The following is a 13,612-nucleotide window of genomic DNA, read 5'->3' as shown; positions in this document are numbered from 1 at the left end:
TATTCACTTGTGTCTTGATCTGTAGAAACCTCTAAATTATGTTAATATCTCTTTCGAGTGTAAGAACAACTTACTCTAGGTTAATTAATTGAAATCTCTTTCTAATTAAAACCCCTATCGTCCCATTAACTCGATATTTGGATTCCTCTATTACATTTAACTCTAATTTTTTAGATTTATGTCATCCTATTTCTAGAATTGCATGCAACTCCATTCAGTTATGCTAGATCTACTCTTAAAGAGGGACTTTTGCTTTACTGAAATAAGCACATTAAACATGAATTAATATCCCAAAAATATTAAAACAGGAAATAAACATACATAATTGAGAATAAGAATCAAATATTTATCATTTAAATCAGAAATCAAATAATAAGATTCATCATAGAGTTCATCCTCCCTAAGTGTTTACGGAATTTAGTTTATAAGCTTGAATAGAAACATCTCAAAGTTAGGATAACCATAAGACATAAAGAAACTCAATAAAAATTCAAAAGAAATTAAATGGAGATCTTCAATCTTGAAGGATATTTTCTTCTGAGTTGATTCCGATGGCATTCTTCGAGTGTTTGCTTCAATCTTCTCTAATTGCCCCCTTATGTCTTCATCTAAATGGTATTTATAGACTTTAGAATGCTTAAAAAGCCTAAAAATTGGGTTTTTCCGTGGATTTGGGAAGTAGGTTGCGATATCGACACGGACTGACACATGGGCGTGTGGCCAGCCTGTGTGGAAATGCCAATGCCGTGTGGATCCTAAAAATTACTCTTTTTGTCTGATTTTGGCACATTTTTCGCTCTTTTCGCTCCCAAATGCTCTCCTAAGTATAGAAACATGAATTTAACGGATTAGGAGCATCAAATTCACTAATTTGCATAATTAATCACCCAAAAACACATTAAGAATGACTTTATCATCTCAGTATATCAAATCAAAAGGTGTGGTCTCGATATGTATAAACGAAGCAAGTTCTAGAATAACAAATCAAGTTGACACACTTATAACCAATAATAAAATGAGCAAGAAAAATGTATGCTCCAAAGGCTCAAAATCTCATAAAAAATCATGGTTTTTGATGTCAAACTTGTAAATTTCAAAATTCAAGATAATCCCTTAATTTAGGGAAACAACCTAAAATTTTTTAATTTCTGAAAAATAACTTATCATGCTTGATTCTCTCATGAGGTGGATCTTCGGATGGAAAGGGACATCATCATCGGGCTCATCCTGAAGGTCAGAACGAGATAATCGGTACTAAGGAGGATCCACTCCACGAAGTCGCTCAATTATCCTCATATGGGTCATGCTCGACATTTCCTGTGGGGACATCTGGCCAACGAGTGTAAGCGATAAGGACTACTCTAGTGTGTCGAGGAGACCGAAGTGTCGATCGAGTCGAGTCACATAAGAGCCTAAACGGATAGGACCCTTCTTACTACGCTCTATCTGATGGCGAAAGGCGAGAGCGATAAAGTAGGGTAGATAAAAATATGCCCCGTGGCCATGCTCTATAGAAAGTATGCATCGGTAGGACCGATGACTTCGATGCTCTCTCTCTTACCGGTCAATGTGTGAGCTAAGAGAGTATGAATATAACGTAAAGCCGGAGCGAGAGAAGTCACCTTCAAGCGACTCGCGTCATAAGGTGTCGTGCTCGCCATAAGGTCTATCAAACAAAGAGATGGCAAGTAGTGGATCTGCCTATGTAGGCGGAGGACATTCTCGGCACTCATAAACTCTTTAATGTATAGTCCCAAAATAGCATCGAACTTAGGGACATTCATATGGCGCACTATGCCACTAAGTCTGAAAGTGATGGTGCCCGGCTCGTCATGGGACGACATCACCTGTTGAAGGGTAAATGTGGAACAAAACTCCAAAGTAAGCTCTATGTAAGTGGGCTCAATGATGGAAAAGAGCTGGTCCCACGGTGTAGTAGTAATGATGGCACGAACATGATCAGCTAATTGGACTAGCTCTAAAAGGGCCCAATCAATACATCGGTCCACGCCGAGTGGCCTAAGTTGAAGCAGGTGATATAAGTTCTCTTGGAGACCCACAGAAAATCGAATATAAAGGTAGCAATGTGCAAAATTCAGGTAAAACCGAAAAAATTCGGTTAACCGGCCGAATTCGGTTAATCGATCAGTTAACCGAATTTTCTCGATCGGGGGTTTGTTAATTATTTTTTGATTTTTTGGTTAACGGTTAATTCAGTTCAAAGCCGGTCGGTTAATCAAATTTTTTTGATTTAACCGAAAAAGTTAATAAATAAAATTATAATATATAAATAGGCCCACTATTCACCTAAATCCAATCCAAACCCAAGTATCCAACCTAACCTAACTACCTAACCCAACCCAATCATAAAAATTAAAAATAATTTAATAAATAAAATAAAATTCTAAAACTAAAACTAAAACTAAAGTCTAAAAATAAAAAAAATAATTCGGGTAATTCAGGTAATTCGGTTAATTTGGTTAATTTTTAACCAAAAATAAATTTTCAGTTAATTCGGTTAACCGACCGAATTAACCGAAAAAATTTCGGTTCGGTTAACGGTTAAAAATTTTGAAAGGTCGATTATTTCGGTTAATGTTATTTGGGGTCGGTTAACCGACTGAACACCCCTATATAGGGTTGGCGGGCCTCGACGAAAGCACTCGAGGAGGAGGTCGCGCTAGGGGTCTTCCGTTTTTCGAAGTGGGGATGGCGACCTTAGATTGACTACAAGTGTTTGTCATGGTGTGCCTAACCACAAAAATACCAAAATGACCTATAATTATAAAAGTAATGAAATTAATGAATAAGAATAATAAAAACCGATATAGCAAAATCCAGATTAATCAACAAGAACCAAATTGTTTATAACAATGGTAAAACGAAAATGATACTAATAATAAGAATCATAAAAGTACTAAGAAAAATTTATAATAATAAAACTAAGAATAATAACCAAAAGAAAACAGAGAGTAAATAAAATAAAAAAAATGAAAGTGAAAATATTAATAAGCAAAAGAAATATAAGATAACTAACTAACTAACTAAATAAAATAAGAGGGAAACGGGGAGGTGGTTGACGGTGGGGGCAGTAGTGGTGATAGAAGGTTCGCGCTGTCAGAGAGGGAGCAGCTATGGTGCGCGATGAGGCTGTGTGAAGGGTGGGGGTGTAACACCCCAAACCCGACCTAGACGTTATGACTGAATTTGATGATGTCACATAAAAAGAGATTTGAAGACAAGATTGTCGAGTTTAAAAACCATTATAGTAAGTTAACATTTATTTAATTCGAAGAAAAACTAATTGATTTGCTTTAAAACTTGTCTCTTAGCGGAAGCTTTTGTAACCAGTTAATTTAGGGAAAATCGTTTCTATTTACGAAAAACCTTAGTTTTTAGAAAAAAATCGTGTTTTGTGGAGTTGCAGTTTAAAAAAATCCATAAAAAACAGTATAAAGTCTCAAATTTAAAGCCAACTAGTCTATAGTCCAGAAGATACATCAAAAACCCCAAATAAGTAATAAATTCTAGGAATTAACGGAAAACGGTCTAAAATTTACGTGTGGCTACCGTGAGTCCTCCGCTGGACCGACCCGTCAAGTCTGAGGATTACCTGTATAGAAAAAAAAAAGAGAAAGGGTGACTTTTCGCAAACTCAGTGTGTAATCCACACAAAAAAACATGCATACAGATAATCAACAGAATTCAGTTAGATACAGTCTGGGGACTGTGCCCATCTCAGAATCAGTTTGGGCCTTAGACTATTCAGATACAGTCTCAGAAATACATTAAGGCCTTGGCCAATATCAGATACAGAATACAGATACAGTAAATCAGAATCCTACCCTCCAGCCTCTACACATCATCTCCGTCCAACCCTACATTCCATGTTGGGATTAAATCAACCCACCCATCCCTACACACCATATTGAACCGAAATGCGGCACATAATCAAAAGGTTGTAGCTGAGCTGTCAGATAACAGGCTTAATTGCCTTTCAGGCACTTCCTCCAAATATCATCAACCCACCCCGATGCAATGTAACATACAAAATATGTCATGCCATTATGCAATTAATAGTACATACATTCAGATATCATAAGTCATGCTCGGTATAGAAATTAGATAGACATATCACACATATAGGGGTCTAAGTAAAGCTTACAAACCCTACAATAGTTTCACAGTCGACTTGGGCGACCGGTGAAACCTTACCAAACTTTTTAGAAAAATGGGCCCATGTGGCCCACTTGGCCTAAATTGGCCTTGGCCACGTGATCCATTTTTAATGTAACCTGTGCTAGTTAATTATTCATATATGTTTTCACTATTTACTTATATGTTCCTTTAAAGTTGTCTACTTGAGTCACTGTTACTAAATTATTTATATCTTGAGATACAGAATTCCGAATTAAGATCCGCTTGATGTATTTGAAACTACACTCAAATACCTTTCTATCATAAAATTTTCATAATTTTTGGTCTAGCCAATAAGTACAGTAAAATCTTCAAACTTACCCCTATTCTGCTGTGTAACAGCTTCGTCCCTTCTTTGCTAAAAATTAATTATCTCTTAGTAAAAAATTTGGATGATGTTTCTATTTGTTTCTATTGAAAATAGACTCATTAATAATTTAAACATGTAAATTTTAACCCCTAATTATTTTTATCCAATTTTTGATAATTTTCCAACGTCAGAACAGGGGAACCCGAATTCAATCTGACCTTGTCTCACAAAGTTTATTGTACCTCACGGTTTACAATTCTATTACTTACACCATTTCTTTTATGAGAAACTAGACTTCATAAGATTTAATTCCATATTTTTTTCATCCTGTAAGACTTAACAATTTTGGCTTTTCGCCAAATCCCTTTTTTTTTGCGTTTCGGGTACACACATGGTTTTGTTTGATGCTAAAACAGTCCTCAAACACTCCAAAGCCTATAATCAAGATACTCAACATCAATTTAACGGATTTAAAAGCGAATTGACAACCAAGAACGAACTGAAACCCAACTTACCACCCACGATAACCCTTCGTTTAACTATTCTTAAGACAAGAACACCGAATTCACCAGTCTGAGCCTCCCCCTACACCCAAATCGCAGAGAAAAAACATTACCACTTCAGTCGTTAAGAGATTCATGAAAGAAACGAAGAGAAACACTTACCGAAACTAAGCGAGCACTAACCGCGTGCAAAAATGAAGGAAAATAAATAGATTAGGGAAAAATCAAGAAGAAGAAAAAGAAGAGAAAGATGGAAAATCTCAGAGAATTTCGGCAAGAGTAGTGGAAGAAGAATAGACGACAAATTTTTTTTGTGGAAAAGAGAGTCAAAATTTGGTTATGGGAAAAAAATAAAATAAAATCCCGATAACCCCCAAAATTCTTTAATTTTAACCCTCAAAATTCGTTAATTTTCTCCCCTAATTCCCTCTACACATCCACTACTCAGAATTCCCCTATTACACAATTCTATCCTGAAATCTGAGTAAAAAAATAATACCCTTGCCTACATAAGGATTCGAACACATAACCTCCACCATAATAACACACCATTTAACCACCACACAAGCAGACCCATTCTGATGTAATTTACCCAACAATCAAATAAAAGCCTACTAAACAAGAGTAAGACCTAATTCATTCAAAATACCAAAATTTTCCCAAAGCGAAGGCTTGAACTTGAGACCTCCCAAACACTCCCAAAACACATAACCACTAAAGATGACAAATATTTGTGTCATATTTTCACAATAACGAAATTAGAAATTTTGGGGCGTTATAGGGGGTGCAACGCAAGGGTAGAGCAAGGGAGAAAGGGAGAAAGAGAATAAGAGGATGGTTGTGTTTGGCTGCTTGACAAGGGAGGGGGTCGGAGAGGGTCAGAGGTGAGAAAGGGAAAGGAAAAATAGAAGGTTGGGTTGTTCGATGGAGGGGTGGGATTTGGTGATGAAGGGTGACGAGGCTGTGGTGGGAGAAGGGCTGGTGTGTGTGAGTGATGGCACGGCTCGTGTAGGAAGAGGAAGGCTAAGAAATGAGGTTGGGGGCGGGTTTGACGGTGTTGGTAGGAGAAGGGTTGTGTGGGGGTGACGAGGGTGTGAAAGGAACGGTGGCCGGACAAGGGGGTTCGGTGCTTGGTTGGGAAAAAGATAAAAAAAAGATGGGGATAGGGTTTTAAGGGTGACACGGTCGTGTGAGGCCTGTGTGGACCCCTACCAGCCCGTGTATGATTTTGAAAAGCCAACCCATCTTTACACGTCCGTGTGTCAAGGCCGTGTGGCACACACGGTCGTGTGTCTAAGTCGTTTGTGATGTCATTTGCTTCTCCCACGCCCCTGTGGACTCCCACATGCCGGTGTGGCCTGGCCGTGTCTCGCACAAAGCCATGTGCCTTGCCCGTATAACTCTCTGACTTGATTTAAAATTAAAAAAAATTAGCTTCAAGGTTCACATGGCCTAGGACACACCCATGTGTTCCACACAATCGTGTGGACTATTTTAGGCTCTGTCTCTATCGAATTTTTGAAAAATAAAGTCTCAAGATCCGCATGACCAAGGACACGCCCATGTATCCAGGCCGTGTGGGTCACATGGCCATATCTCTAGGCCATGTAACACACTGTCGAACCCTTATAATGCACACGGCTTAGGACACGCCCATGTGTCTAGGCCGTGTGGGTCAAAAACACATTTTTTTTTTTTGAAAATTAATTAGTTTTGAAATAAAATAAAATAAAGTAAAAAGAATTAGCAGATTTAACACTCGGGTTGCCTCCTGAGAAGCGCTTATTTAAAGTCTAAACTTGACTTACCTAATGCACGAGTGATCACGATGGTTCGTGGAACTGGAGCTTCTCTTTCTCGCTATCAATTATTCTACCAAGATAAGGTTTAAGTCGAGTATTATTTACCTTAAATGTGTCAAATTCAAAATGAGTTACCTCGACTGTACCGTATGGGAAGACGTTCTATACTGTAAAGGGTTTGATTCGTTTGCATTAAGCTTTGAAGTGGCAATTCGTCGATCCGTTTTTTCTAGAAGTACCTTGTATCCAACCTTAAATTGGTTCGTTCCATCGAAATTCTCATCATGGCGTCTCTTTGGCTCTTTATCGTGCTTTTTCTGTTTCTCCTCGACATGTGTTCGCCATTCATCCAGTTCATCTATTTGTAACATTCATTCTTTATGAGTCGTTCTGTTTCTGTCGCATGGATTGAAACGTGGCTCTATTACGTTTTTTCGAGAGGTTTCTTGCAAAAAAGCTTGAGCCATATGGTTACTTATATTAACAGAACTTGTAAACTCATCTCGATCAATACATATTCTAACAGAATCACGAGTTTGGAGAGTAATCGTTTTGTCAGCTATACGAAGTACTAATTCACCTGTACCAGTTGCTAAAAAGGGTCTTCTTAAAATTAAAGGTACTTCATTACCCTCGTCCATGTCTAAAACAAAAAAATCAACTGGGAATATGAATTTATCAGTTTTTACAAGAACATCTTTAATAATACCCTTAGGAAATGTAATGGTTCTATCTGCTAATTGAATACTCATCCTAGTTTGTTTAGGTTTCCCAAGACCTAATTGCTTAAACATTTTATAAGGTACGACATTAAAACTAGCCCTTAAATCATAAAAAGCATTATCAATATTTAAATTACCAATTAAATAAAGAATAGTAAAACTCTCTGGATCTTTCAATTTGTTAGGTAGTTTATTTTGTAGTATGGCTAAGCAAACTACATTTAGCTCCACAGTCGATGAATCATCTCACTTCATTTTGTTTGCCAAAGGCTCCTTAAAAAATTTAACGGAATTGAGCATTTGCGAACGAGCTTCAACAAACGGCAAGTTAATATGTATTTTTTTATGAGTTTAAGAAATTTACCAAAATTTTCATTCGTGTGGTTTCTCTTTGTCGTGCTAGGATATGACACTCGAGGTTTATATTTCTTACGAACTGAATTTTACTCATTCTGGCTTACCTCAACCTTACCGTTACTTACTACACTTCCTTGCCTTCGTTCTGGTTTAGATTCAAATAACCCTTATTCATCTTGAACAGTAATTGCATGAAGTTGCTCCCTTAGGTTAGTTTCGGTATTGCTAGGCAAACTACCTTGTGGTCGTTCTGAAATTAACTTAGCAAGTTGGCCTATTTGGTTCTCGAGCCCTTGAATTGATGCTTGTTGATTTTTAAATGTTGCTTTAGTGTTTTGAAAGTGGGTTTCTGACACAAAGATAAACTTGGTCAACATCTCCTCGAGATTCGGCTTTTTCTCTTGCTGGTAAGGTTGTTGTTAGAAGCCCGGAGGGGGTGGTGCTCTCTGATTTCCTTGACCATCCCAAGAGAAATTGGGATAGTTCCTCTAACCTACATTATAGTGGTTACTATAAAGGTTATTTTGAGGCATAGAATTATTACCCATATAGTTGATTTATTAGTTCTCTGAGTTAGGACCGTAGGGTAAACATTCTAGATTGTTCATTTCTCCTCCATTTGTATCACATTGCATCACTGGATGTACTTGCATAGAAACATATAATCCATCAATTTTCTTATTTATTTGTTCTACCTAATTCGATAACATGGTGACTGCATCTAAGTTGTAAACACCGGCTGCTTTCATTGGCCTTGTCCTCATGACTTGCCACTATTAATTATTCAGTGACATCTCTTCAATAAATTCATAAGCCACTTTAGGTGTTTTATTGTTAAGTGTTCCAACAGCCACTTCAGGTGTTTTATTGTTAACTTGTAACCATAAAGGTAACCCATGGTGAGGACACCGCCTCAATAAGTCCTTATACCTCTTCCATGCATCATATAGAGTCTCTAAATCAATCTAAACGAAGGAAAAAAATATCATTCCTCAACTTAGTTGTCTTAGCCGGTGGGAAGTATTTCAGTAGGAATTTCTTGGTCATTTGATCCCATGTAGTGATGGAACCTCGTGGTAAAGAATTCAACCACTTTTTAGCTTTGTTCCTCAACGAGAAAGGGAATAACCGTAGGCGAATGGCGTCGTCAGAAACGCCATTTATCTTGAAAGTATCACAAACTTCCAGAAAATTAGCCAAATGAGTATTTGGATATTCGTCTTGCAAACCATCGAACTGAACAAATTGTTGAATCATCTGAGAAATGTTCACCTTCAGTTCGAAATTATTCGTAGCAATGGTGGGTCTCACAATACTCGATTCAGCCCTAGTAAGAGTATGCTTGGCATAATCGTACATAGTACGAGGAACAAGATCTAGATTTTCAGAATTTGCTGCAATTGCAGGAGGTAGTTGATTATTTTGATTATCACCCATCTCCTCAGTAATAATAATGTCCTCTTGCTCGTCTACTATATTCTGTCGACTTTGCCTTGCTTCTCTACGATTTCTGCGAGTAGTACTTTCAATTTCATTGTTAAATAACAATGGTCCCGACGGGTTTCTCCTAGTCCTAAACTAAAGGAACCTTCCAAAAGCAGATAAAAGGAAAAAATTAGAATGTAAAAATTAAACTAAAAACAGAAATGCAATAAAAAATGGCTAAATTAATAAAAATAAAATGTTCCTAATATTTTAGTCCCCGACAACGGCATCAAAAACTTGAAGGTCACTAAACTGACTATAAATACGACTAAGGCAAGCGTACCTATTGAACAATAGTATAGTTATGGTGAATAGAGAGTATCATATCCACGAGGACTAAAATTACTAGTAATTACCGGTTTTCTATTATTTAGCCGACAAATTAGAGTGATTATTTTTAATCTAAAATTCCTAAACTAATCTAACTAAGAACAAGACAGAGAATGAAATAGGAAAATAATCGAAGATAACCAATAAGATAGACAATACCCAGGAAAGAATCCAACTAGACTTCACCTATTATTATGAATATGAATTAAACGATTTATTCACTTGTGTCTTGATCCGTAGAAATCCCTAAATTATGTTAATATCTCTTTCGAGAGTAAGAACAACTGACTCTAGGTTGATTAATTGAAATCTGTTTCTAATTAAAACCCCTATCGTCTCATTAACTCGATCTATGGATTCCCCTATTAGATTTAACTCTAATTCGGTAGATTTATGTCGTCCTATTTCTAGGATTGCATGCAACTCCACTCAGTTATGCTAGATCCACTCTTAAACAGAGACTTTTGCTCTACTGAAATAAGCACATTAAACATGAATTAATATCCCGAAAATATTAAAACAAGAAATAAGCACACATAATTGAGAATAAGAATCAAGTATTTATCATGTAAATTAGAAATCAAATAATATTAAAACAAGAAATAATTTAGTACATCTCAATTAAAGTACAGGGATAAATATTAAAACAAGAAATAAGCACACATAATTGAGATGTAGATTTAGTCCATGTACTTTAATTTGATCATTTTTGTCCCTGTACTTTTCAAATTTTAAAAGCTCAGTCATCACCAAACGGTAACTATTAAATTCATTAAGTTAAGCTCTGTTATTTCCAAAATTTGATGTGGCAAACATATTATCATATGTGTAATGCCATGTTAGCTTGTTATTTCCACATGTTACTCACTAAAAATCCAATTAATGGATTAATGATTGTCATTTGCGCCGAGATTGAAATTTTCAAAGTTCAAAAAGTATTCGAATTTAAAATAATCCAATTGAATAATATGGGCTAAATCTACAATTGTATGCACAATAAATGACTAGTGATTGAATTTAACCAAATGAATATAATTGCTATTGTTTGGGCTAGGACTAAAATTGACCATTTCAAAAAACATAAGGACTAAATGTGATGAAATTAAAGTATAGAGACTAAATCCATAATTTTTGTAAAATACAAGGGCTAATAGAAGAATTTAACCTTAAGAAAAGGTAGTTTCAAGATTTGGCCATTACATCAAGCAACAACCCGATCAAAACTCCACTCAAGAAAAATCCGAAATCTTGAATCTGCAACATCACCACATCATGTGAAGAAACGCTCTCACAACTTCACTCTCGAACTATAAAAAAATCACATCTCTTTGTCATCTTCTATCTTGATCTTTTTCTTCAATCTATAATCTTTGTCATCATCTTCAATCAACATTGGACTTATAATGTAATTAGTTACTTTGGAGTTGCAAATTACATAAACATTTATAAAATTATAATAATAAATAATAAAAATTTGTTATTGTAAATTATAGATTTTATTAAATTATAATTATGATAGTAATTAGAAAAATAGCACAAAGTAAAATTAAAATAATAAGAAGGTGCAATTATAAAGTGAAATTTTCATGTTGGACAAGTGAATAAGAGTAAGTTTAAAATAAATTTAGTATAATTAACTATATATATATGTGTTGTGAAAGAATATCATAATTTTACCTCATCATTGATTAAAATGATCTTTCACCTCTTTCGGATGACGTTATTATCTGAATATGATTTGAAGTTTCTCTTCAAAAATCAAGAGTTTTAATTATCATGATTAATCTAAAATAATAAATGTAAAATACAAAGTCTAATTCAATATTATCTATTTAAAATTTTATATTCAAATATTTATACTCAACAATTATTTTTATAAATAATATTACTTTTGTTATTATCTACTAAATTATTTTTAATGTGAATTTAGTAATATAATTTATTATTATAAAAGTATTGTCAGTTCAAAATAAAATTTTAATTATTAGATACTAAATAGTTTTATAATAAATTATATTAATTATGATATAATAACTATGTTAATAATATATTATTATATTATTTAATATGAATATGAATCTTTAATACTATTGAAATTTATAATATTTTATTAATATTTTTACATTTTAAATGTTAATAAATTAAAATTTAAAAATATTATCAATATAATAACATATGTTTGTCCATGTTTTTTAGACAAAAACTTGATTTTCGGCACTAATTATCGATATTTTGTCACTTTAATTATGGTTATGTCAAATAGCGATAAATGTATTATGAAAGTTCTTATATTAAGAGTCAGATTGTATTTTACATTTTCTACTCAAAAAATGAGTAAATTAATCCTTATATGTTAGATTAAGGAGCAAAGTGTTCCCTTTGTTAAAAATTTTATTCATTTCTACTGTTAAAAACCAATCCCTATATGTCAGAAAGAGGTGTACGTGACACGCCACATATAATTGTCTGGTTATTCTGTCAGCCATGCCATTTTTTAATTGTAAAAATGGATAAAATTTTTAATAGAAATGACCAATTTATTCTTTGATCTAATGTATAAGGATTAATTTATTCTTTATTTTGAACAAAATCTCATTATATGTTTTGATCATATATGCTATTTTTGACATAATACCTAGAACTACTCATAACCTCACAGCCCATAAATAGAAGAATAATACGCTTTAGCGCACTAAAACCCACGTCCTCAATTTTTTTATTCATATTAGATCTCGGATTCACATATTTAATAAATAAACTTTATTCCTCTAAAGAAATATTAATTAAATAAAAGATCCACCAATGCTGTACATTCCTCAGTCAACTCCACATATTTTCCTTGCTATTTACTTTTTTAATAATATAAAAATTATCGTACTGAATTGTATTGGAAATGATTGAAGGATAATACTGAATTACATATTTTCCGTGCTATTTAATTTTTAATGTTGACTAAAACGCAAAAAGAAAAGAAAAACTGAATTATTTAATTTTTATCATATAAATTTATTTTGAAATTATTTAGAAATATTTATTCTTTGATTTATATTACATAAGTTTTTTATTATTTCAAATCAAATATTCTATTTATGTTAGGTAAATTTTAAAATATTTATTATAAAAATCTGTTTTGGTTTGGATAATATGATTATAAAATTCTTAGGCCTCGTTTGAAGTGTTCTAAGATGTGTGCTATTTAGCCAATAGCAAATCCTATAGGTAATAGGGATTGGTATGTAACACAATACACTAATATTTGTACTATCCCCACTTCTTCCTTTTTCTTTTCCTGTAATGGATGATATTGAATCTCAACCATGTATTTTTAAACATGTGTTGGTTAAAAAATAAGATTAAGGTTCTAGTAACATTAAGGTCTCAATTTTTGAGTTTCACTTTATACAAATGTGTGAATTTTCCTCTAAATATATTCTAGCTCTAGACTATAGCTAGTTTTTGAGTTCGTTGATACAAGATTAATTAAGATTATGGTGGTTTGTGATGGTTCATTCGATGAGTGGAGAACTGTAAGCAGTTATGGGTGATTGAAATCCAGCTTCCTTAGAAGATTGGAGTACTAGAAGAGGAAGAAAGATAACTGAGGGGGGAGGGGGGAGGGGAGAGAGAGAATCCTTACCCCTCGGTGTTTGTGGATCTTAAAAGGGATGCTTTTGATCATTCCAGAGACACCATGTCTCATTCTTGTATTAGTGTTGCACTTCTCAGAATCTAATTGACCTATTAATATTTTGTCTCTGTGGGTATGGGTTGCCATGTCAAGACAACAAATAAATATAATGTACAAGTAATCGGTATTCTTTCAATATCAAATGTAGTACCCACAGTGTATGAGCTTATACAATATTGAGCTCATGAGTGCCATTAACTCACAAGACAAATTTAATT

At 34.1% G+C, this 13,612-nt stretch overlaps 1 non-coding gene across 1 annotated transcript; it reads left to right on the top strand.

Moving 5' to 3' along the window:
• Positions 1-8,782: 8,782 nt before the first annotated feature.
• On the top strand, positions 8,783-8,890 carry LOC128035768 (small nucleolar RNA R71). The gene has a single exon (XR_008192317.1). It is a non-coding gene; the product is annotated as a small nucleolar RNA R71 (small nucleolar RNA).
• Positions 8,891-13,612: the final 4,722 nt, after the last annotated feature.

Source organism: Gossypium raimondii, chromosome 12, assembly GCF_025698545.1.
Source record: "Gossypium raimondii isolate GPD5lz chromosome 12, ASM2569854v1, whole genome shotgun sequence".
In the NCBI taxonomy this organism is placed as follows: Eukaryota; Viridiplantae; Streptophyta; class Magnoliopsida; order Malvales; family Malvaceae; genus Gossypium; species Gossypium raimondii.
This window is presented reverse-complemented; position numbering and strand designations above follow the sequence as displayed.